The sequence below is a fragment of the Lonchura striata genome, chromosome Z (genome assembly GCF_046129695.1).
Source record: "Lonchura striata isolate bLonStr1 chromosome Z, bLonStr1.mat, whole genome shotgun sequence".
In the NCBI taxonomy this organism is placed as follows: Eukaryota; Metazoa; Chordata; class Aves; order Passeriformes; family Estrildidae; genus Lonchura; species Lonchura striata.
This window is the reverse complement of record NC_134642.1, coordinates 193,218-217,736: the sequence shown is the minus strand read 5'-3', so window position 1 is coordinate 217,736 and position 24,519 is coordinate 193,218. Positions and strand designations below refer to the sequence as shown.

Genomic DNA, 24,519 nt, shown 5'->3' with positions numbered 1-24,519 from the left:
GGGGGCGGCTCCTCCGGCGGCTGATTTAGGGGGTTTTCCTCCCATCGGTTTTGCATGAAGCTGCTGGAGAAGAGGAGTTTATGGGGGACTCCAGGGGCTATCTCCTGGAAGGACGGTGGGTGCTTCGGACAGGGTCCGGGGGATCACCTGGATACGTGGAGCATTGCTCAAAGGAGGAGCCGAGGGACAAACCTTTGTGCCGAGAAGCAGCAGCCGAGCAGGTGAGCTGGTGCGCTTTTTTAGCCGGGACTTTTCTCCTTTCCCTTGAAATTTCGTCATCCTGAGGTTGAATTGGAGGGGGCAGTCCTGTGGTCCCGCCTTTTAAGGGGTTTGGATTGAGGTAAGAAGCCCCCTTTTGCCATCGTTTGAGGCAAGCCGCTTCTTTTCTTCTCTTCTAGGGGTCGCGATTGAAGGGAAGCCTACATTTCTGTGCCCTTGTTGGGGTGAGGTGAGCGCCGGAGCATGGCGTCAGTGTCGGGCCTTCAGAGGAAGGGAGCTGCAGCCGTGGCAGCGCTGGCAGGGCGGGGATCGGGCTGTGCCGCTGCATTCGGGGCGCTTCTTCTGCCCCCGGCCCGGCAGCGAAGGGTGCGGCGCGGAGCCCTGCCGGCAGTGCCGGGGCTGGCCGGGGCGGAAGGGGAGCTGGGCGCGGCTGGGCTGCCGCGGGCCCGCCGGAGCCGCGCCGGTGCGAGCCGTGCGGAGCCGAGCGGAGCTTTGGCCGGGCCGGCGGGCGGGGGAGGCGGCGCGGGCGGGGCCGGTGCCGGCCGGTGCCGCCGCTCCGTCCGCTCCGGGCGCGGGGCTCGGGCGCCGCCGGGGCCCCCCGGGCCCGGTGCCGGCCCCGCCGGGCCGGGGGCAGCGGGCGGGGGTCTGCCGGCGCGGCGCCGCCTCTGCCTGCCGGAGGAGCCGCTTTCCTGCCGGAGCCGCGCTGCGCCCGGGGCCGGGAGCGCGGCTCCGCATCTTCCAGCCTCCCTCGCTGCGCTGCTTTTGAGGCGCTCCTGAGGAGCTCCTGGGATCGGTGGCTTTTGATCGGCGTCGCTGTAGGAGAAGGGCCCCGGGCGCTTCTTGGTTGTTACGGTTCTTGCTTCGGGTGCTCGTGACAAGGTTTTTTTTTGGGTTGAGTGTTGTTGTTTGATTTCTTTTTGATCGGTTCTTATGTTTTTTAAGGATGCGTTTCTAAAGGTTTACACTGGTTTTTATGGGTCGTAGCATGGAGTAGAGGGTCGTTTTTCAATTCGGTTGTGGAGGCTTTTATTAGCGCGAGTGCGTAGTGGTTTTTTTGGTGGGCTTGAGGGAGTGCCCTGGAGTTAATCGGTGAGGTTTTCTTTAATATTGATGAATGCATTCTTATTTATTATATTATAGGGGTTTCATTCATTTGGCTTATTTGATTGCCGTGTATGTTTCATTGTTGCAGAGAACTTGGGAGATATTGTTTGTAGTTACATTTCTCTTTTGGCGACGTGTTTATTTCTAGGTGGTTTTTTTGTTTTGAGGCAATTTTTGTTTGTTGAGTTAGGAACTTATTTTGTTGTTGTTAATATGTATTTTTTTGTCGTTTGATGTGTTTGGTTGTTGTTTTTTATTGGTTTTATTTTTGTGAACATGGGCATTTCCATGGTGGATCTCTTTAGGTGTTTATTTTATCTGGGGGGTGAATTTTTTGTTTCTTCGTGGTTCCCTTATTTTTATATCTGTAATTATTTGGTGGGTTTTTTTTAGTTAATTTTATAGAGCATTGGGTTCTCTTTATGAGTTAGTGTAGTGGTAGAATTTTGGTTACTATTTTTTTTAGGATCGTTGGGAGTCTCTTGTATGGTTTGAAGTATGGTAAGTTAGTTGGCTTTTTTTTTTTTTTTCCTTTATAGTGGTTTTTGTGATTTGCTGTGTGGGTTTCTATAGGGTTTTTTTAAATGTTTGTTTCGTTTTTGTGACGTGATAAGAGCTGCTAATGAAAGGAGTGTAGTGCGGGTTTTTTTGCTGGTAGTTGGTTGGCTGGTGGAGCCTTTCTGAATTTTTTGGACGGTATTGGTGGGAATTTGATGCTGTTTGTTTTGGCATTTTATTTTTAGGAATTAGATTATAACTGCAAAGTTTTAACTATAATTCTAATGAAATAGAACACATGCATAAACATGATAATGGGAATATAAAACTTCAATTTTAAATGTAAATGGAAAACATATAAATGAAACATGTAACATAAATAATGCTGTCCATTACTATTAGGTATAACCTTGTTTGATATGGAGTATTTTATATGTTTATATGCATATAAATATCGATTATAAACATAAATGTCCATCTAGAAATGTATAATTAATACATGTGGATATATGAATATTACAAAACAATAGGAATCAATACAGTACCTAATGCATATTTTACTGTATGTGTCTTATTACAACGCATTTCATGTCATAAATACTATATATTGAAATATAGTACCTCAATATGTTGTGATAGAATAGATAAGTACTTGTAAAAATCAAAAATAGAAGTATAGAAATATTTAAATATAATTTAGAATAACGGGGATTTTTATTTTCTATTTGGTATTAGGTAGGGGTTTTATTATTAAAATTATGAATAGAAATAAAATTAGAAGTCTTTGTATAGAAATATATCCTAAATACGTTAAGATCTATATGAAAATTCAAAGGTAAGTAAATATAAATATTAGCAGTGTGTACGAAATAGAATTTAAAAAATAATTTATCTATCTCGCTAACTTATTATATATATATATAAAATATATTTATAAATACATCTATATAAAGTAGAAGTTCAAGTGTGACTATAATGATGAAAAAAAAAATATTCGAAAATCGTTTAAAGAAAGGGCTTTTTTTGTTTTTATTTGGTTGGAGGCAGGGTTTTAATGGAAAAGAGATGAATATACATTTTAGTTTGATATCATTCTAAATATGGAAATATATAATCAATGTATACAGGTGTATATATAAAAATATAAAATAGAAATTAAAATTAGTATTAGGAAGAGATAGACTATAAATAGCATCATACATCAATCTACATTTAAAATATAAATTTGAATATAAATGCGAAAAATAGAGATACATTTAAATGGAGTTTAAATAAAGGGGGTTTTTTAAAAGATTTTTACTTGGATAGAGGCAGGGTTTTATTTTAAGCAATATAAACCTTTTAGAAATCTAAATCTAACTATAGAAATATGTAAGCAATCTAATAAGATATGTATAAAAAAATAGAATAGGAATAAATGTAAGAAATTATAAAAATACAGTTTTCCATCAGTATCCATTACAAATCCGACTGTGAGTATAAATCTGAAAAATATAAAAACAAACCCTGTCGCAATGCAGTTTAAGAGGAAAGCTTTTTTCTTTCGGTTCCTGTCGGGTCGCAGGCAGGCTTTTTGTTCCGTTCTTTCCCGCGCGGACGCTTTGGGGCATTCGCTGCCGAGGCCGTGCCGGCGGGGACGGCGCGGTGCTGCCGCCGTGTGGGCAGAGAGCGGTACTGCAGCCCGCGGCCGCCATCTTGGGAGTGGCGTGGCGCGGCCTCGCTTGACCTTCTCGAGAGGGCGCGAAAACGAGGACGTTGAAATTCGAGGACCCGTGTCTGTTTTTTACACTGCCTGAATTACCCGCACGGCCGGCGCCCCCGACGGGATTTTCCGCGGCGGTTCGGGTGCCGTGCACACGGGCTGTGGGGTCAGCAGCACCGCGAGCGTGCGGGTTTTTGGCGGGAGCCGACAGGCATGGGCAAAAACGCCTTTCTCCGTCAAGGTCCCCACGGGCCGCCATCGTGTCGCGGACCCTCTGGACAAGTGCTGCCGCCTTGTGGGCACAGGGCGGTACTGCAGCCCCCCAGCCGGAGCCCGGCCGAAGCGGCGGGAGGGGCGGGAGCGAGGGGCGAGCGGCGAGCGGGGCGGTGTCTGTGAGTGAGGGGTGGGCTGGAGGCGGCCCCGCGGGCCGAGGGTGGCCGGGGCCGGTGCCGGCGGGCGGCGGAGGCGCGGTCGCAGCGCTCCCGGGCCGCGGCCGAGCGGCATCGGAGCAGGGCTGCGCCGCCTTTCCCGGCCCCGCGCCCCTCTCCAGACGCCGGGAGCGGCCGCGTGCCGGAAAATGCCGCCGGGGCGGCGGAGCGGGGCCCTGGCTCTGCCCGCCCCTCCTGCCGCCCTCCCTGGAATGGTTCGAGGCATTATAGGTTTATTGAGGTAGAAATAATTATCTTGTTGTTACTAATTTAAGGTTTTTTTTTTTTTGTTTGTTTGTTTGTTTGGTTTTATCTTCGGTTTTGTTTTGTTTTGGGTTTTTTTTGGGGGGGAACTAGAAAGATACCTTGTGTTCCTGGAATGTTGCATTCTACCTCTGTTGTTTTCCCAGTTAGTCTGGATCCTTTTTTTCCTTCACTTATTAGATGTCGTGGATATGCTGGCTGTTCTGATGCAGGGCAGTGATGGCTTAGATGAAGGAATTGGCTTCTCTTTAAATGAAGACGTGATTATCCAAAGAGTTCCCTGCAGTGCTGTTGTCCCTGCTGCGTTAGGAGCCAGGAATATGCTGTTGCTTCAGTCTGAAAACAGAACAGGTACAGGGTTTTTTTTAATGTTTTATGTGTAATTTCCAGCAGTGGAGTGAAAGTAGGAGAAGGAGAAGATTTTAACTAATTGCATTCATCCATACAGATGTCTTTTGTGGACCCATTTGGGCTAGTTGACTAAAGCTGGCATAAAAGATTGCACAGGGATTTTAACTGTTGAAAAACTCTGAGCAGGAAGTGTTCCCACAGTGCAAGAATCCTTTGAGTCAGGGTGCTTTACTACTGTAATTCATAAGTTGTCTAGAGGAGGAATAGAAGAAAGTTAAACTAAGCTACCTTTTCAGGAAGATGAACTAAACCTCATTAGAAGTCTGTATGGACACTCATTCTGCAAATTAAAGGAGCAGGAAGGAAGGCAATTGATGGTGCTTCAATTCTCCATCAGAGGCCTAAGACGAATGTATCTTAACAGATTTTTCTTCTTAATTCAGTTAGTGTATTTTCATTTCCCTGAATGACTCCAGGTAGACAAAGGCACAAGGGAATAGTGGGTTTTGAATTGCCCGGGGTACTACAGGTGGAGGTCCTCAGGAGGTGGCACGTGCTTTTTGGCTGTTGCCACAAACCATGGAGCTTTGAGCCATCCCAGGTGCCAGCAGCACCCTGAGCAGTGCTTACCAGCACCTGGCACTGGTAACCATTCCTGGCACAAAAGATTTTCTCTGTGGCTGAGCTGTGTTCATGCAGGTAGCAGGGACAGCCACGCCATGGTCAGGGTTGCTGCTGCAGCACGTCCCATTCTGTCCTGGTAGGATTTGCTGAGCGCTAGTCACAAGAAGAGTGTCTAAAGTGATTTCTAAGAGAAAAGCTGCACGGGGTCAAACACGATCTTTCCTGTGGTTTTTGTAGCCAGATCACCATCGGTTCCCAGCACTGAACCAGGGCAGGGTGTGCCGTAGCTTGGCTCGTCCCTGAACGGGTGCCACCATGCCTCTCCCTTCTTACTGCCCAAAGCTTTGTGTCCAGGCACAAGGGGAGTAGAGAAGCTTCCTGCCAGGAGATTGAGAGGCAGCCTGTGTGCTCATTCTTCTGCTCCATGAGCCTTTCCTGGCAGAGACGGGGCTGCATGGTGCTCCCTGCATTTGCAGCACTGGTACTTGCTGATAGCACAGCTTCTTCTCCCATCCTCTTGCTAGCTGCGAGGTCCTGTTACCTTCCTTCATGTTACCTTCTGGCTCTTTTCATCCCTAAATGAATTTAATTTTCCCTTGGGAGTGATCCTTGGGGTTCTGGTGCTTGCCCGTTTCTCTCTGCATGCTATAGAATTTTATTGTTCTGGGAAGACTTAAGTTTCCGCTTAAGCTAACAGGGTGATCAAAAAAATGTATATAAAATGTCTTAGCTTTGGCCTTCTCTGCAGCAGGTGCACTGAGAAGGGAAAGAATTGTGAAAGGTATGGAGCTGCCTTCTCTGGCATACCACCAAGCCCCCATCCCCAGGCTTCTGCTCTCCTGCTCTCTGGTTTCCAGTGCAGAATCAGCTGCCCATGGGTGCAGCATGGTGACAGTGCACTGGTGGCACAACTGCTCTGTGGTGTATTTCTTCCAGAAATAAAAAGGGCTAATTTCTTGTAATTTGCCAAAGAGAGGGGAATGATGGAATGAGTCTCTTGGAGGCATCTTTTCTCCCGTGGTGAGTAGACACTGTTACTTGCCTTCTGTCAGTAATTTCACAGTCTTACCCTTCATTTTGTTGCAGATGCAGAAGAAACAGCTATGTAACAAGGTGCTATGTGATGCGTGCTGTGAAATTCATTAACTTGCCACTACCTGATTATTGCAAGCAATGAAAAGGTAAAGAGATAATCGTGTTAGTAGAGCAGGGCTCAGATCACGTTATTTGATTTAAACCATTATCTGTTGTGAATCTTCTGTTACCAGTGAGCTACACGGCAGTGGCAGCAAAACTTGTGTAGCACACGGGTACGGTGATGTGCCAGATTGCGCCAGCTGTGTGGGCAGCTCTGCCCAGTGCCCCCAGTTATGGCTTTGGCATGATCCCCAAGTGGCTGGCCATGGCTGTGCTTTGGCTGAGAATGGGCATCCACCAAGAAGAGGGTGGAAGCTGTGGTGGGACAAGGCAGGTACCCAGGGAGGGAACGTGCTCTTGAGAGTGGATCCAGAGGCCTCTGGTTTGAAGTCATTAGGCAGAGCCTTGTGCTTTGATGCTTTTATGATCCACAGGCAAAGCAAAAAGCAAGGGTACTTCCTCTGACAAGAGGAAGAGCCATCATTTAGCCTGGCTGAAATCTGTCAGAAAAGTGCTTTGCAAAATGCAGTTGTACTTGGAGTGGCTGTTGCATACAACAGATGAAATTTTGTTTGAGGAAGAGCTAAGAACTGTCAGCTGCTTGTGCTACTGGACACCAGATATCCCTAAGCCTCCCTCATTGCTAGACAAGAGTCTTCTTGCTGCATGAGCACTGCATAAACACAGTGAAGGCATGGTCTCGGCACTACGGATTGTGCAGCCTGATACATGAGAGTAGATGTATCTGGATGGACAAATGGGGAATGGCAAGAAACAAGGAGAGAAATATCACAAAAGTGATTTTTATGACTGTTAAAATAATAATATATCGATGACCTGAGTGGTCAGAAGTCCCCTAGAGGGGCTTCCTTGTTGTCTTGTCGGTTGATTGTTGGGCTCCAAGAAAAAAATACTTCCCTCATTCCTTCTGTACCACTCATGAGCCTTGTTCAGTTGAAGAGAAGAAAGCCTTGGAACAAGCAGTGAGATATTTCTCTCGTTTCTCCTCTGAACACATGAGAACAGATGTCCAGGCATTATGAAGTTGATGCAGGTCTGCTAAAGCCCTTGTGTATAAAGGTGGAATTGGGTAATAGTTGCCTTAAAAGCTGTAGAACGTGGTTGTACATAGAGCCATGTTGATAATGTTTAAAACAGAAGCAAGGAGAAGACTTGCTCCCTGGACATGGCTATGTGATAGTATGTGGGTTAAATTAAAGCACTAGCCGGCACTGAGGGGAAAAAAAGAAATTTGTTTCAGTAGTAGTCACACTGCCAAGAGATAGGTCGGGGCATCTGTTGGTTTCCATTGCATGCAGCTGTCTATGGTTGTTGTAAGAATTCTGAACACTGTGAATTTTGCCGGAGTGTGGAGTTGCCATGTCCTTGTCAGGTGATGGATGAGGCAAAGTCAGCCCTTCAGAGCCACTGCTGATGGCTAATGCTAATCCACAGATTGTTTCTGTTTGGGGAGTGCACTGGCTATAAACTCACATTTTGTATGCTAGTATTTCTTTGCTTTCTCTACACATTGGGTTGCTGATAAAAAGGGTATTGGCTCTAGATCAAAGTAGTTACTTTCTGAGTATTTTGAATTAGCAAAGACTTTTTTCTTGAAATGAAAATGTTATGTAGGAATGCAATGCTTTCAGCTGTGTAATTTGTAATTAATTTTGGGAAGTACCCAAAGTTTTCTAGGCTTTTGCAACAAGCCAAGTGGGCTGCCTCCAGCCCAGGCTTCCAGGGTCCTGGATTCCTAAACTCATGTGTTCTGGGACTCATGGCAGCTCAGCCTCCTCAAGAGTAGCTGCAAAGTGTCAAGACAGACAGGTGATCTGCTCCTCTCTGGCTCACAGGGATGGATACTGGTGATGAAAATGGTGTTGCTACCAGAAATAGTAAAACTTTAAAAAAATCCAGAAGGCACAGCTGACATGTCTGCTCAGTCTATTCGAGTGTATTTCAGAAAAGGAGAAAATTCTTGGAGTAGATTCAGTCACCTTGGAAGGGTGAAGCACCTTGGAGGATGCTCATTAATGATTTCAAAGGGAAGTGTCACTGAAAGGCAATGTCAGAAATCCTCACAAGTGGGTAACAGCAGTCAGGTTAATGTTTGTGGCTCTTCAAAAGCTTTACTTGGATGTCTCTTCAAAACAGTCTGGACACACTGAAGGAGGGCTGTGCCTTCCTTTTTTCTTTTTGAGTAGCTGCCTGAAGATAAATATAAGATGGACTTTCTTAAAACATAAATGAGAAAACACCCAAGGCTGGGTGAAAGTCTTGAATGCTCAGACTTAAAAGTCCTCAATTCCCCAGCAATGTTAGATGAGCCTAAAGTGTATAGGTCAGCAACAACTTCAGCAGGCAGCCTAAAAAACACAAGAAGATTTATTCTCTTGGATATTAAACATGGCATCTTATTCTTTGGCAGCTCATAGGTGATCTCTGCATGGGGCTGCACATGCCTTTCTCTGTGTGTGTGTATTTGCCTGCAAGTGTAATGTGATGGTCCTAAAGCATTTGTGGATGCAGATAAACTAAGTCCAGCTCAAATGTATTCCATAAACAGCTCTTGAGGTACACTCATCTTTGTGTTGTTTCATTTGTTCAGTTCTTGGAAAGTCACAGGAGCTTATTAGACTGCTCTGGCCTATGCCCAGGGGAGTCACTTAGGTGGGAATTGGACACCTCTAGCCGTAAACCTATAAAAGGAAGAAATGCATACCATTATTTTTGTTGGGTCTTATTGAATGAACTGGCTGCTCAGCTTCTGCCAAATCCTAAGCACTGTATTTAAAGCCTCCGAGTAAGTTCCTTACTTTGAATAATTCAATATCTTTCACTGGTCCTTCTGCTTTTTCTTTTGCAGTCCCATATAGAATGTTTTATGACAGTTTAAAGAAACATCAGTCATTGGATATCTGTAGGTCAGGCAAAGACTAGCCTGCTTTTAGTGTTTTAGTGTTTGGTTCTGTCTGGAAAGAAAATTCCCATTGCTGCCTATGCTTGTGCAGCCAAGGCGTTTGAAAAACTCACCAGCTGAACACAAACTATGGCTGGGTGTTTTGTCTTCCTTATCTTTTGTCTGTGCCTCATTGCCACCAGTGAATGGAAGGAGGAGACAGAGCAGCTTCTCACACTGACATAATTTGGCACTTGCTGGAGATGAAAGTGAGTAGAGCAAGATCTTTCTTTCTGAGGCAGTAACAGGGATCTGAAGTGCTGACTTCTGTCAATATGGCAATGGCAAGCTCCTCTGCCTCTCCCTCCAGTGACTGCTGTTGCTATAAGAAAAGCAAGAGGTACAGGCTTTACCAATATGCCAATGCTTTAGGATAAAATGAGGAGAGGAAAAAATAATGTGAGGCAAGGCTCTCGAGGGCTCATAACAGTACAGCCATGAACGATGCGGGTGCATCTGTCCAGCATGTGCGGAAAGGATACCAATACCTAGGGATGAACATGTAATGCATCAGGCACGGCTTCCCATGGTTGTAAACCGGTATAAAAACATTAACCTAACAGGGGTTTTTCTAACTTGGTGTATATAAGAGTGTGTGATGTACCAGTCCTGCTTTTCCCACCTCGTTCTGCCATGAGGTAATGCCTGTTTGCAAACACACATAATACAGTCTGAGAGGGTTACTGCAAGTGAGTCCAGTGTGAATTCTCAGCCCCCTCCACTGGGCTCAAAGAGCCCTCTCAGAGGGCAAACTGCATTCTTCAAGCTTGTTCCAGGCTGCAAAGGTGTGGCTTCTGTTTCTTCCCAGCCCAGGCACATTTTCTCATTTTGCCTTTGGACTGTGGTAGAGGAACCCCCACGGGGAAGGGGGCATGCAGACTTCCAGCAGAGCAGGTTAGCTTAGTAAACACAGGCTTCATCAAAGCAAAATGTAGTCCCTTATTGAAGCAGTTTTGGTTCTGTTTTGAATCTATTTCCTAAAGGGTAAAAAATGGCAGAGTTGTTTGCTTGGGATGAAAGTAGCATGAGTCATCAGGGAAAACCAGGAGGAAGTACCCAAAGTTTTCTAGGCAAACAAAGCCTGGCAAACATGGACAAGTGGGCTAGAACCAGGAGCAGGTACATTAAATTCTCAGTCTTTCCCTTGTTCCCATTTACTTGGATGCAGGGCATTTAATTAGCCAGTTGTCTCTCCACAATGCATCGGTTGATCTCGTAATCCCTCGCAGTGAGTTTATTCAGCACTTTTATGGGACTTGAATCTCTCAAGTGGAGTCCTCCAGAAATGCTGAGCCCCGTTGGAACTACTAGAACTTGTGCAAACAGTGTGCCCTGGCTGCAGGGATGGCCAGTGATCTCCTGGGCTGCATTAGACAAAGTATTGTCAGCAGGGCAGGGAGGTGGTCCTGCCCCTCTGCTCTGCGCTGCTGAGGCCACGTCTGGAGTGCTGTGTGCAGCTCTGGGCTCCTCGGGACAGGAGAGACACGGACCTCCTTGAGAGAGTCTGACAGAGCACTGTGAAGGTGGTAAAGGGACAGGAGGAAAGACTGAGAGAGCTGAGGCTGTTCAGCATGGAGAAGAGATGTCTCAGGGGCGTCTAGTTACAAATACTTGAAGAGAGAATGTAGAAAAGATGGAGCCAAACTCTTCTCAGTGGTGCTGAGTGTCAGTGGTCACAAACTGAAGCAAATGGAGGTCCTCTGAACATCAGGAAGCATTGTCTTTGAGGGTGACTGAGCAGAAGGATTGAGAACTGCATTCACCCAACTGCTAAATAGAGAAGCTGCAACCACACAAGAAGAGCACTTTGCAAAAGTACCACAGAGATCCATCCTCTCCTCTGTTCAGAGGAATCAATAGCTGAGTTGGTTCTTTATTTCTGGAAGTTAGTTATTTTATCAGTTATTGGCAACCTTCATCTCGATTGTTAAACCATTTCTAGCACAGCTTGTTTATGCTTTAGGGCTACTGCAAAGTCCCATGCAGCAAGTTTTTACATCCCTGTTTGCTAGAAGCACCAGCATATCCTCCAAGAAAGCCTGCACTCAGCATGGCCTATTTCCTTTCTTTGCCTGTGCATTTCTCCTGCTATCGCTGTTAGCAAGAAAATGTTGGATTTAGTTAACTTTTAGGTCTGAAGCTGCGTGGCTGATTTTCTGCATTGCGTTGTCCTTGGTGTCAAGTTAGCAAAAGCTGAGAAGAATCCATTGTCACATTAATACTTGGGTGAGTTTACTCATCAGTTTGTACTGTGTGCATGTGTAAATGGAGGCCAGATGTTGCTACCAAATGGAGTCTAATACTGCTGTATAAATGCATGTAATACTGGGGCATTTGCCCTGCAGGACTGACATGCTGGAACAAGGCGGGCACTGGGGGTGAGAGAGCCCAGTGCTTCCTCCTCCTCGTGTGCGAGTTCCTGCAGTGCTGTAAGAGCCAGAGCTGTGAGCTTTTCCTTCGAGGGCTGGGCACGGCCACGGCAGATGGAGGCACGGGAGCAGGAGGCTTCAGGACAGGGCTCTGTGGTGCAGGGAGAGCAGCAGCTCCTGAGCAGCTCTGCGCTACAGGAAGGCTCCAGCTCCTGGCAGCACTTGCTGCTCCAAGGACCACTGTGGTCTCATCCAGAGCATGTGCTGGGTGGGCTTAGACAAGCAAACAGTGCTGTAGAGCAAACAAAAGCTGTAGAGAGCTGGTGACAACTCCTGAGGCCTCTTCTCCACTAAGTAAGCCATAATGTAACTTCGCTGCCATAGGTTTGTCTGTGAGTGGTCTGTGATTTTGTCTCGAAGATTGGTGCAAATTGGATGATTGGCTGTAGAGTGTGTGCATCTGTCTCTTCTAAGGCTGATGGAGGACTGCAGATCTCCATCCAGAGTGTGACCCACAGTGTAACTGGGAGCATATGCTGTGCCATTGGTGATGCATGTGGCAAGGACTAGTGGCCCATTTGTCTGCAGCTTGTCCCCATATGATTTCTTGCATGCCCCGAGGCAGGGTTGGTCTGTGTTACTCGAGTTCCAGAAGGCTGTGATGCAGTGAGAGTGGCATAACAAGTAGTTCTGACCTGTAAGGGCACTGGTTCCCAAATGCCTCACAAGCAAGGGTGCTGCTCTCTCTTGGCTATGCCAAGCAGCACATCTTGCTGCATATGTGGTCACCAGGGTGTGCAGATTGCACTGCACCAAAAGTCTCCACCACCAGTGCTGGCTGAATAATGTATTTTCACAACAGATAATATTCTGCATCTGCCTTGTGACTTTTAATTTCAGTTTTCTCTGGGAGCGTTTGGGCAATGATTGTTATCCGGTATGTGCCAGATTCTCACCATTGCCTGAGTGTTTCTTTTTGTCAGATTGAGTTTTCCTTTTCTCCAAGGAATTTGCGGCTTTTAAGCAGAAAATAGTTACATTTCTTAGCTGTTTGCCTGTGTGGTTAAAACAGGGCAATGCATGAGGCCAGGACCTCGCTTTGCTTTCAGAACTGATCCCGTCAATGCTTCCTGGCAGTGTTTCCTTTCGCACAGCACCAGGTCAGGACTGTTTCAGCATTTTGCTGGTAGTCAAAGGTGAGTCCAGCCATCCAGGTTGCCCCTGCTGTCCCCATATGGAGGATGCTCCAGCAGACTGAGGTCAGAGTGTGTTATGTGGCCGTGAGCTGAGCCATACACAGTCACTTCTTGTCTCTGGGCAGAGGACTTTGCTCCTCTGTTCCATTAAGTTACCAAGAGTGATCGTTGCTGAAATTACTTTGTTAAATAATCCAGAAGTTTGCCTTTTCCTCCTTTCTTTCCTGAGTTCAGAAGTTGGTAACCTAAGCACCCAGCCGTGCTGTGCATCCCTTAGTGCTGTGTGTGTTACTGGCAGGGCTTGGGGCTTGGGTCCGGAAGGTCTGGCTTGTTTGTTCCCCTGGGTCTGGAGGAATACAGATTTTATTTATTTTATTTTTTGATTTTTTTAATTTAAAAGCTATCCAGCAGTTTGTCAGTTGAAGCAGAAGACAATCCTTTGCATCGATACGTACTCATGTGCACATGCTGATCAGCTGAAGTGTTAAAGCTCAAGGTGAGTGCTCCAGCCTTTAATCAGTGACCAGTCATTGATTTAGCACATCCATCAGTTTCAGGAAGTAGTTCCTCCATTGCATCCAGCTTTTAGAGTACCTTTAGACACTAGAGATACTTTTCAATGTGTAATTGATTAGGTAAATGGTCTCTTAATAGCATGTGCTAAAGAGAGATGTGAAAAGCAGCTGAGCAATATTGCCACTTCTGGGGGTTACAGGTGGTGGGTACTATTAGTCAGAACTGGAAAACACAGAACTGTGACCTTTTATAAGTACTGAGCGAAACACTGAGTTACTGCTGGTCAATTAAAAGCAGTTTGGGTGCTTAATAGTTGTTTCTGATGATACTCATACACAGATGAGTGAGGAGCTACTTGAGGCAATGTGTGTGCAGCTGTCCAGCCAGAACTGAGGCAGCCTCTGGTGAAGGTGAATGCAGAGAGGCTTATGTGGCAGAGGAGCTCAGCAGATGACAGGGGGCTTGTCCGTGGACTGAAAGAGGAGCCCGGGATGGGTGTGGGGTATTACAAAACAGCAGATGTCACAGGGATGGAGCAAAGGTTTAAAATGGAAGGAATCAGCCATGAGAGAGTGATGGCCAGATGGAAATCCAGCTAAGGCCCTGAAGTGGAATTATGTAAGGCAAACATCAATGAGAATCAGCTGGGGAGCAAGAACAGCCAGCAGCCAGGCTTGTTTCTGGTCTCTTGCCATAGATCAGACATGCTTTAGGGTGTGCATGATGACTAGAGGCTGTGATAGCTTTAGCTGTAGCTCTTTTGTCTCCAGCCATTGTGAGTGAGTTCTGTGCTTAGTTCTCTGCTCTTGTGCATTGCAGGATTTTTAGGGTAAATATTTTTTCCATCAGTGTAACCCACCAATTGCCAACATCTCGAGGCAGCTGGATGGCGTGGTGAATATGTCATTCTTCTGCTGGTGGCTATCAGAAACGCTTAAGAGGAATATTTCATCTTTGTTCTACATAGTGCTGTGCTAGCAAGTGCTTTCCAATAGGCTGTAATTCCCAGAGCAGTGGGGCAGGAGCTGCTCCATGATCCAGGAGCAGGCTCCCATGTAGTGGGTTGGATGCAAGGCACCCACCAAAGCCTCTCTTATCACTTGCCGCCAGAGCTGGACAGAGGAGAGAAAATACAAAAAAGGGTTGAGATAAGGACCCGGAGAGATCGCTCGTCAAATACCGTCACAGGCGAAAGAGAGTCTTATTAGAGATACTAATTGAATTTATGGCTAAATAGAGCAGGATAATGAGAAACAACATAAAACCTTAAAAACATCATCTTCCCACACCCTCCTTCCCAGCTCTACCTCCTACCCCATCTGTGCAGGGACACAGGCAATGGGGGTGACAATCAGTTCATCAGGGAAAGCAGTCGCTCCCTTGCTGCTCCATGGGGTCTCTCCCATGGGAGACAGTTCTCCATGAACTTTTGCAGCATGAGTCCGTCTCGCAGGCAGCAGATCCCTGTGAATTGCTGCAGTGCGAATCCATCCCACAGGCAACACTCCCCATCACACTGCTGCAGTCTGTGTCCCTCCAGTGGGTGAAAGTCCCTTCAGGCTGCTGCAGCGTGGGCCACCCTACCACGGGTACAGCCTTTCAGGGACAAGCTGCTCCAGCAGGGGCTCCTCCTTCCACAGGCCTCCCACGGGGTCACAGCCTCCTCGCAGGCATCCCCCTGCTCTGGCATGGGTCTCCTCCACAGGCTGCAGGTGGATCTTTGCATCCCCATGGATCTCCATGGGCTGCAGGGGCACAGCTGCCTCACCATGGTCGCAGAGGAATCCCAGCTCCTGTGCCTGGAACACCTTCTCCCCCTCCTTCTTCACTGACCTCGGTGTCTGCAGAGTTGTTCCTTTCACGTACTCTCACTCCACTCTTCTCTGGCTGCAATTACAACTGTGCAGAAACTTATTTTTTTCTTTTTTCTGAAACACATGATCACAGAGGCACCACCACCATTTCTCATGGGCTCAGCCTCATCCTGAAGCACATCCATCTTTGGAGCTGCCAGGGACTGGTTCTGCCAGACATGGAGGAAGCTGCCAGCAGCTTCTTGCAGAAGCCGCCGCTCTGCCCCCCACCCTGCTACCAAAGCTTTGCCTTGCAAACCCAGTACAGTTGTATTTCATTGTTGGTCTGTCTGCACAGGCTATTAATGGTGGGGATCTGCCACCTCTTTGTTCCCCAGTACAAAGGTAAAAAGGATGTCTGCAGCTCCACGTCCAGTTTTTGGGGGTAAGGAGAGGAGTAAGCAGCAAAGGATGCACAAACCCAACTCCCATTCTGCCACGTGCCAGGTTTCCACAAGACAGGAACATAACGCACCCTACCTCTGCTCAGAAGAGTGTGGGGAGCCTAAAATTCTCTGTGCTAATTCAGTCAGACTGCCCAATGATACGGGCCGAACTGTCAGCAGCTTAAATAGTTTTCATGGCTGTCATTGTGGTTGGGGAATTGCTTCATGTCTGGGTTTCTTGCCAGAGCCTGAGGAAAGGAAGTAGCCAAGATCAGGTGAGAAGCGGTGTAAGGTAGGCGATTAATTTCTGGATTCCTTTGCCACTCACAGAGCAGCTCCTAATGGGCTGGGCTTGGGGAGTCTGGTTTACAGGCACTTGGAAGTGCTGATACCATCTGGTGAAATGTTAGGTGTCTTTTTAAGAGAAAAAAAATGAAAGTATTTCTGTTACAACGGTGAATAATGAGCCTGGGCGCAGCAGGGACTACCTAGTAGCAGAGGGACAGAGGCTGCAGGCAGGTTTGTATCCTCCATGGAGTTGGAGCAATGGCAGGATTACTTGCCTGCACGTTCACTGCTTTGAGGGAGGAACAGGGTAGGAGAAATTAATGTAATAGGAAACAGAAGCACAGACTTGAGACTGTGCTTATTTCGTTGCTGTGGTGAAATAAAGCAGGGACATTTGATGATTTTTAAAAATGTATTTATTTAAAGAAAAAAATGTGGCAAATCTTATCAGAAGAGTTTAGGTTCCTGGCAGCTTTACAAGTCAGGTACCCTGTGCCTACATACAGTATTAATAATGGCTTTGCAGTATTTTTGGTTAAAATTTACGTTCATTAAAAATTCTTCAAAGCACTCTGTAATTGGTGAGCAGCATATGAAAGGTTAATGAACATTGAACATGTTTTACAGTTACCTTTGAGAAGGACCCTTTACATCCGTAAATGCCTGCCTGAGGTGGCCTCTGCTTTAGGACTTTAAAGCTTAAAGAAATATATATACAGAAGAAATTCTTCCCTGTTACGGTGACGAGGCCCTAGCAGATGTTGCCCAGAGAAGCTGAGGCAGCCCCACCCCTGGAATTGTCCAAGGCCAGGTTGGATGGGGTTTGGAACAACCTGCTGTAGTGGAAGGTGTCCCTGCAGGGGATGGGATGAGAAAAGCTTTGAGGTCCCTTCCAACCCAAACCATTCTCTCATACTACAATTGTACATGTTGAAAAAGGAGGCTGTGGCCTTATGTGCTTAGGTACAAACCTCCCACCGATTCTTCTGAACATACCTGTTTAGTCATTTATTCTTTCCTTTGTGCTTTCACAAGAAGCCCTTGTGCCCTTCAAAATCTCCATAGCAGTTTGTGGTCAGTTTCCAGAATAAACAGGGATGGAAACCCGAGCAGTTTGGTGCATCCCTACTTGCTGCTGGAATGATTGTGCATTTGACTGACGGGGTTTTGTTCCTAAACACAAGAAAAGTTTTATTCCAGTGCCACACTCAAGCGTAGCAGTGGGGCCGTGTGTGTGGCTGACCCAGCAGATGGGGCAGTGTCTTCATAAAGTAAATATATAGTAGCAGTCCTTAAGGATGTGGCCCTTCTGGGAGTGCTTGCATGTTTATGTATCAAAACCATTTACAGAGAGGGAGGGCCCTTTTAATGCAGTTGAACTGCTACGGAAAAATTTTGGTTTCAAAACCATTTAATTAAGGTTAATGAAGTCTGGGACTTGGGCACTGTATCTCGTGCAGTAACGCACGTCTCTGTTCTTGATAGATGTCTTCCATTTGCAACAGTAGTTACATACTGGGGACTCAAATCCCCATTGTCCCCATGCCTTCAGAGTAGGGCAGGCTCTTGTCTTAATTTTACATTATAATCCTTTCCAAATGGAGACATAATGACATAATTCATTGTTGCATTTTGAAACAGTGTGGTCAGCGTGAGGATTTGATCGAGCAGTTCCACTCTTCCAAAAGTACTAAGGTGCTTGCAGATATTTGATATTGAGCTATTTTGGCTCTCAATTGCAAAATGAATAGGTCAGGCAAGGCCTTTGAAAGGAACTTAATAGATACATCTCACAGTCACAGAGAAGCAGGAAACTCTTCTGCTAAAATGAGACTGGGTTTATGAAAGGTCGCAGTTAACCTTTTAAAGTAAGTTTTTGCAGGTCTGCAGAGCAAATACTGCATTTTTAATGGGTATGGGTAGAATCTCTGTTTTACTGATAATGCTCCAAGTTTTATTTTTTCTCCAAATTGGAACAGAGCTTCTTGTAAGCTAAGCAAGCCAGCCTTAAGGCTTTTGCTTTATTGCTTCATAGTGAACTACTGAAATAGCAAGGCATTGAGCAGTAAGTACAAGAAGCAGCATAAGCTGCCAAAATAGCAGCAAAATACTTTATTACTGTTGTTATTATTATTACTATTGGTGACTTTTAAGTGCTGTCATCATTTTTTCAGAGACTGTTGTGACACAAATAGCCACCCAAGTTGGCTTAACTTAAAAGTTCATTTTGTTTGCCTCTATAAGCACCAATCACTTAGAAATTTGGGGAGGGGTCTAAAAAGGACTTCATATAGATACCGGTGTAGGTGGGTGTACAGATGTCTGTACATATTTAGCTATCTATTTATCTATCTTTACATACAGATATATGAAACACTTATAATAACTATACTTTCCTCCATTCCTAAGCTTCTCCCAGAAGTGCTTTTCTGCTGAATTTGGTGTTGCACATGTGACATGGGGGATGGGTTAGAAACCTCTGTTGGGGAGACAGGAGTTCAAATGCAGTCTTGGGCCTGGCATCTAAACCAAAACAAGCTTCTTCCAGGCTCCTAAAGCTTGCTCTGAGCCAACAGACACTTCTCTAGGCTACGTGGGCTGGGGTTCTCAGTAAATAAGTGACAGTGTCATTGCATCATATGGAAAGTTTAGATTGGGAAAGCTGAACTTGTCCTCGCTAAACGTTGGCATGTACTTGTATTTGGTAACATAGAGGCCCAGAGGATGTTTGTCATTGAGTGTCACAGCAGGAAGGAATGCAGGAAAAACCCCTCTTTGGTGGGTTCAGGACAGGATCTGCACCCTGTTATGCTCCTGCCCTGACAGAAGCTCAGCAAGCTCCTGTTGCTCCGTCAGGCCCCTGCAGGAAAGCTTTGAACAATGGTCAATGCAGGAGAGATGTCACAGGTGATGGAGCGTGTTTGTGCCAAGGCACAGTGCAGAAGTGAGCCCTGGCTCCAGTGAATGCCACGTATTTTTATGAGTTTTCAGTGTGTTTTCAAAAGTATCCCTTGGAATGCAGAACTGAGGATTAAAACTAATAGCTGGCTGTGTCAATACTGAGTGGTTTTACTCTGTAATGGTAGAATTCAGTGGCCTCTTCACTTCAAAGGTGTCAACTGAAAGATGTTGCAATGAAAAAGAGGTGGAGATGAACAGTGCTTGGAGAGAGCAGAAATGAAGGTTGCGGGCAATACTGGAGAAGAAGCAGATGCAGGTGGTGAGGGAGTTGGATTTTTGCGAGAAGAGAGTATTTCTCAGGAGCAGAGAGCCAGCGGGCTCTCCGGGGACAGCAGTGCTGGGGATGAGGTGAGTCTGTGCCCTGCACAGCTCCCTGGCCCCGTGATGGAGAGTTGTCCCAGTGGCTGTAGCTTGGGGGCCGAGTCTCCATCCTCTCAGCTTACCATGGGAGCCTATCCCAGCCCAGCAGAGCTCCTGGAAATCTCCCTGTATTCCTGCTTAGACTCTGGTCTTTGGTTTGGTCTGGGCAGTGCCCGGTGCTTTGCTCAGGGACCGTCCAGCCTTGCCCTGTACTTGCACTGCTGACCCCAGCATTTGCCACACTCTTCCCCGGGCTTTGATTGTGTTTCTGGACTCAAAGCTGTGCTGACACTCGGTTTCCTTTGGCCTCGCTATGTGTTAGCTCAGTCTTTTGCTACCAGCCTGCTTCCCTGCTCAAGATTTCAATTGCTGGAGAGATGTGCAGACTCCCTGTAGAGTGTAGATTGGAGAAGCTCAGAAGCCATCTGAGGGCCTCCCCCAGAAATAAGCCAAGGGTTTGGTGCCTGTTTAGCTTCTCCGTGTTTGGCAAGTTCAGCTGTGCAGCCTGCCCTACAAGCAGGCATTTAAGCTAGATCATACTCAGAAGTCTCTGTTAGGCAGAGATAAATAATTGCTTCTACACTCAAGTCTCCCACCTCAGCCTGGGAACACAAGATGTGGGGCAGAATCAGTGAGGAGGGACCCAACACCAACTGCCTGAAACGCACGATATACCCTCAGAGAATGCAGCTGCAGTGGCTGAGGGGATCTTTGAGGTCCAGGAAATGAAATGTCTTAGGAACAGGCTATCAGACTGTCCCTCTGGAATTGCAGCTAAATTTAGGTTGCAGATTATCAGAGCATCCATTTGCTCTCTCCCTGGCCATGGCAATGCCTGCACAATTCCACAGCACATTCAAGAGGATGTTAGCAACTTGCTCAGTCTGAGGATCATCTGTTTCCTACCGATGGGTCTTTGCCCACCCTCTCCTTGCTGGAGGGCATGAGGAGCCCTCAGTCTCAACGAGCTCTTGCCTTATTTGGCCCTGTGGAAACCACAGGAGAGAGTGGAGCTCTTGCTGAAATTGGATCCAGTATATTACAGGAGTGATGACTTCCAAAAGTGTCCTAAGGTGGTACAAGTCAGCATGCTGGCACCCTCAGTCTCTACCCTCATTATTTCTGACAAACACTGTTCTGTTTCCTCAATTATTCTTGTATTTGGAGAAAAAGAGTGTTCACAGCCTTGTTCTAAGGACACGGTGCAGGGATAAAGATAAGTTTCAAACCATTACGTAAGAATATATAACATAACCCCAAACGTAACAAACACAGTGGATCATATAGTGCCTCCACACACCTTCTTCCCTCAAGGAACTTTAAATGTTTTAAGAGTCATAAGCATATTTAATTACTGGGGAATGTTTAAGCACAGTTTCTTGCAAAGGAGGAAAGGATCCTTCCCGCTGGAGGTTTTGCGTGGTTAGTGCCTTCTGCTCTGATGGAAGGCCTTGGTATAGAGGATTCCTCTGGCGGAATCCTCTGGTATGCTGGCAATTAATTAACTTTTCCTACCTTGCACACATGGAGATAGTGAACAAAAATCCTCCTCTATTTGTGTCAGAAGGTTATTGAGAGACTGGGTTTGAGAGAGAGACTGCCTAAGAGAAATTCTCCTAGCAGCTACCTCAGAAAGCCTCAAGAAGGAAGCAGCCTTGGCTTCAGTGTTCCCACTTGTCCAGCACAGGCACCTGGTGTGGGTTGGCTTCACCTTCTCACAGGCACGGTGAGGGGCACTGCCTGTCCTGGGGCGCTGGGGCACTGCAGCCCAGCACATCCAATTGGCTTTTACATTTCCAGCTCTTAGGAGTGAGTTCTTCAAAGTCACAGCTCTAGCAGCAGCAGGAGAAAAATCTAGAGGCTTTCATGAGCAGCACTTAGGCTCTTCAGAAAACAGAGTCCAAGGCCACTTCACTAGGACTACTCTGGAGAAGGACAGAAAAGAGAAATTCAGCCTAGCCTCACCCCCACGACTTTGATTACCAGCTGAGGTAGGGTTAAATGAGTATTTAAAGAGGTTGGGTTCACTGACACCTGCTGGGATGCATTACCTCTTGTTAGGATGAACTAAGAGTTCTGCTGAGCTGAAGTAAAAGGCTTATATTTGTCCTCTTTGGGATGAAGTGACTCTCAGTTGGCTTCAGTTCTTGTAAGTTGCCCTGATGATGCTGTAATGGAACAGGCTGACCTGTGGTTTAGAGCTTGCTGAATTAAATTAGTCACAGGTGACAAATGCAGTGTCCACAGAAGTCCCTCTCTGTCTGCTGAGCTGCAGCTCTACTTTGGGGGGTAATGAGTAAGTAAGGAATAAACGCATTTTGACTTTCAGGGTTCGAGCTGCACTTCCAGCTTTTTTAATTAAATAAAACATTATAAACTCAGCAGGCTTGCTCTGAAGACCCTGAAAATCACAAAATTATTAAGGTTGAAAGGGACCCACCAGTGGAGTCATCTTGTACAATGTCCCTGCTCAAGCAGGAGGAAAATGTCTGAAATCAGAGTTCAGTTCCCTATTGCAACAGTGGTAGGGTGGAATTTTGTCTCTTTTTCGAGTTTATGTTAAAAGGTGTAGGCAGCTGTGATGGAAAATTGTAAAACTGGACGTCTTACTGACCAAGCCCAGTGTTCCTTGACTTTAAATACTGCACAGATATGAGACTACCTAAGTTTGTGATCCTCCTGCTAGTAATCCGAGTGCAAGTGTGTCAGGGATATGGAAGTCCTAGAGACCAAGCACTGAGTCATTACAAAGGAGAAATACATGTCAAAGAGAATCGTGCAGGTTCTTGCCAAAATGTATTTATTAAGAGATGGACCCTGAATTTTTCAAATCCTGCTGTAGGGCAGTGTCACTTGGGCTTTGCCCTAAGGTGGAATTCTGAGTATGCCAGGTATTCCTCTTTATTCCTCCCACTGTTAGGATAAACTGTGGCACTTTGTGTCCTAATCCAAGAATAAAAAGCTGTTCTTTCCCTGGCTGGGATGGGTTCCTCAGTCCTATGAGGGTAATACAGAGCAACAGACAGCACTCAAAGCTCCTGTCATATGGTACTGCAGGGTGCACATTGTGCAAGCAAAAGGAACTGGAGACTATAGGAGATCAACCTAATGAACAGCTCCTGAGCTCTGCGGAGAAGTGATACAGCTCCCTGGAGCACTGCTGGAAGTAGCAGAATAATTGGCTGCAAATAATGCTGTCCAAATGGAGGGCTTTTCTGTCACAGAAATGGAGAAAATGACTTTCATTATTCAGTTAGCTCCTGGCAAGCTGGTTTCAGTGGTGCTTTTGACTCAATCTGAGCCTCCAAGGTGTGGTACCAGAAGAGGTGTTGCCAGCTTCTCCTAAGGCCACCATACAGACATGCGAGTATGTGAAAGTAACTGATAGCTCTAGCTCTAGTTCTGGTTAGAGATGTAGGGAATGCCCCTTTACTATGATAATATGCTGTAAGAGCATCTTCAAAAGGAAGGTGTCAGAAATTCTTTAGTGTTATTTTTGTGCTGTGGTCTGCAGAGGTGTAGCTGTCATTCCAGAACTATTTTTGTTTTGATGGCTTGAGGCATTGTGGGTTTGAGTCAGGAATAATTTTTTGTTAAGTTTATTTGTGATATTTAAAAACCCAGCTCCACGTGGGCCTGGATGCTGATCCCTTTTGCTGGTCAGTGAGAGCATCTGACAGCTCATATTTCCAAGTGCTTTATTTAACAGGAAGCTGGTTTGTTCCTTCTTGTGAGTAGGATCGTTGGCTTTGCATGGGCAAAGCCACTCCGGAATTTCAGGCTAAGAAAAGAGTTAGGGAACTCTTTTCAAACATAGTCCTGGAGGTAGCAAGCAGCTTGGCTTGGTAATCCTGTGGGGAAATAGAAGAATATATGTTCTGATTTTTGTCTTGTCTTTCTTCCACAGCTGATTCTGTATCCCTGACTTCCCTTCACGTCAGGGAGACACGTGGCTTGGAGCACAGGAGCTGGATTTGTCACTTAGCTGCGGCAGGTTGGTGCAGGTAACGAATTACAGGTGACTTGGAAACTGGGGAACAAAGGGAAGGATCTGTTGTGTCTCTTAGCAAAAAAATTGGCTCCATCAGGGCATTAATTCAGGGGACTGACACTTCACCTTTAACGTTCTGCCCTGCTCCATCCTCATCACCGTGAGCCATGAGAGCCTCCTGAGCTGTTCTCCTATAGACCTACCTTGTCTGGTCAAAAAAAAAAATCAGTATTTTATTACTGGGTGCAAACTCAGGGGGAAGATTTTATTCAACATCTCTCAGTGGGACATTAAAGCTCCAATTTCCCTTTTCTGGAACACTTTGAGAGACTATTACTTCTGTAATTTTTATTGCAGGCATTTTTATCTTTTTGAAGAACCAAAAAGACTGCATGCGTGTGCCCTTCATATCCATCCTCTGTCTAATACAGGACAGGAGAAGAAGGCTGCAGAGCTTCCTACACTGGGGTGTAAGTACCCAGTATGAATAGAAGAGTGGGCTAGGGAATTAGGACGGTTTGCTTGGGTTTAAAAACCTTGAATGGCACTTCAAGACATTTATGTCAGACATGGTTTGTTATTACCCTTTTTTTAATTAAAAAAAAAAAAACAAAAACACGCGCACACAAAAAAACCACAAACCAAAACAAAACCCTAATCCATCCCTGCTGCTGCGATGTGGGACCAAAACCCGCGTTCCCAGCGCTCGGAACAGGTGAGAGGTGGAACTAAAGCCCAAAGGATTTTCTGCTCAGTGACTGTAGCTGAGTTTTACTGGGAGCTCTCTGGGAAATCTGGCACATCGTTCGGGGATGTGGCCATGAGGGAAGCGGAGCCCAGCTGCAAACAGACAGTGCCGGAGCGAGAACCTCTGCAATGCAAACCGGGCTTTCTTCCGTGGAATCCCGGCTGTGTGCTGCCCCAGGGCCTTTGTACAAATAGCGTCACCGGAGCTGCACATTCTTTGTGGTAGGGATGGGATTTTGGGGGGGGTCAATAAAAAGGAGATTTAAAATGAGGGAGTTGCTTTTACGTGTAACTATTCTTGTCCTAAAGGGGCCATCAGCTCTGTCCCGAGAGCTGAGTTATGAGTGTGTGTGTTGAAAGAGCCGCAAGCCTTTAGGGGTCGCAGTTTGTGTGCCCTGTGCTGAGGTGCCCTGAGGAAATGTGTGAGCCGGAGGGAGCCGGGGCCGGGCGGAGGGAGCCGAGCTGTGGGAATGGGCGAATGGAGGCGGGTACGGGCGGGACTAGGCGAGCGTGGGCGAAAGCGGCCGAAAGGGGCCGAGGAGGCGAGCGGAGCCGAGCTTTGC

General features: G+C 46.4%; 1 long non-coding RNA gene across 5 annotated transcripts; it reads left to right on the top strand.

Annotated features, from left to right (window-relative positions):
* The first annotated feature begins 269 nt into the window (after positions 1-269).
* LOC144248246 (uncharacterized) lies at positions 270-24,227 on the top strand. Of its 5 annotated transcripts, none has more exons than XR_013341632.1 (6): positions 4,081-4,192; positions 4,396-4,566; positions 6,277-6,371; positions 23,126-23,222; positions 23,567-23,679; positions 23,913-24,227. It is a non-coding gene; the product is annotated as an uncharacterized LOC144248246 (long non-coding RNA). The 5 variants fall into 5 exon arrangements; XR_013341631.1 differs by lacking the exon at positions 23,913-24,227 and adding an exon at positions 13,255-13,350 and having other exon boundaries at positions 23,567-23,904; XR_013341629.1 differs by lacking the exons at positions 4,081-4,192; positions 23,913-24,227 and adding an exon at positions 270-340 and having other exon boundaries at positions 23,567-23,904.
* Positions 24,228-24,519: the final 292 nt, after the last annotated feature.